The sequence below is a fragment of the Chrysochloris asiatica genome, unplaced genomic scaffold, assembly GCF_000296735.1.
Source record: "Chrysochloris asiatica unplaced genomic scaffold, ChrAsi1.0 scaffold00472, whole genome shotgun sequence".
NCBI lineage: Eukaryota > Metazoa > Chordata > Mammalia > Afrosoricida > Chrysochloridae > Chrysochloris > Chrysochloris asiatica.
In genome coordinates, this window is record NW_006408990.1 from 310,967 (window position 1) to 311,790 (window position 824).

Genomic DNA, 824 nt, shown 5'->3' on the forward strand with positions numbered 1-824 from the left:
GAATAATTGATGGTCTGTTCCACAGTCTGCCCCTGGCCTTGTTTTGGCTGATGATATGGAGGTTTCCTACCGTCTCTTTCTACAGATGGAGTCAGTTCGATTTCTGTGTATCCCATCTGTGGTCCTTGTGAACAGTAGTATGTAGCATGTAGATGTATGTAACATGCAGTCCTATACTCTGTTGCCGGCCATTGCTTGTTTTTGGACTTAAAATCATTTATAGAATTACTGAGCATGGTTCTTACATTCTAACTTCTTTAATCAAACTTTGTGACGTTTATCAATGTGGTTTGTGTCTGTTCACTCACTTTCATTGTTGGGACTGCATGAATCCTTGAGCTGATCTGCCACCATGTATCGGTCCATTTTATAGCTGAGTTATTTTCACTTTGGGGATTGTTACACACCTCCTTGAGTGTGTGCCTGCAGAGCCTGGCATGCCTTTTGTTGGAATTGCTGAGTCATGAGCAACACATATCTTCAAATTTTTGTGCATTTTATATCGAGATAAAATTTACATTCAATCAAGATCACTAATTTTAAGTGTACAATCCATGAGTTTGGATTAATACATGCATTGATGTAAATTGCCACTACAGTCCTAGTGTGGCGTTGTAGGATGATAATGCACTAGACCACAAAGTCGGTTTGAACTGCAAGGTCAGTGGTTCAAACCCACCAGCTGCTCTTGGAAACCCCACACAGGGTCACTATGGGTCAGAATCAACTCGATTGTTGTTGTTGTTGTTGTCAGGTGCCATCGAGTCGGAACCGACTCATAGCGACCCCATGCACAGCAGAACGAAACAATGTCCGATCCTGGG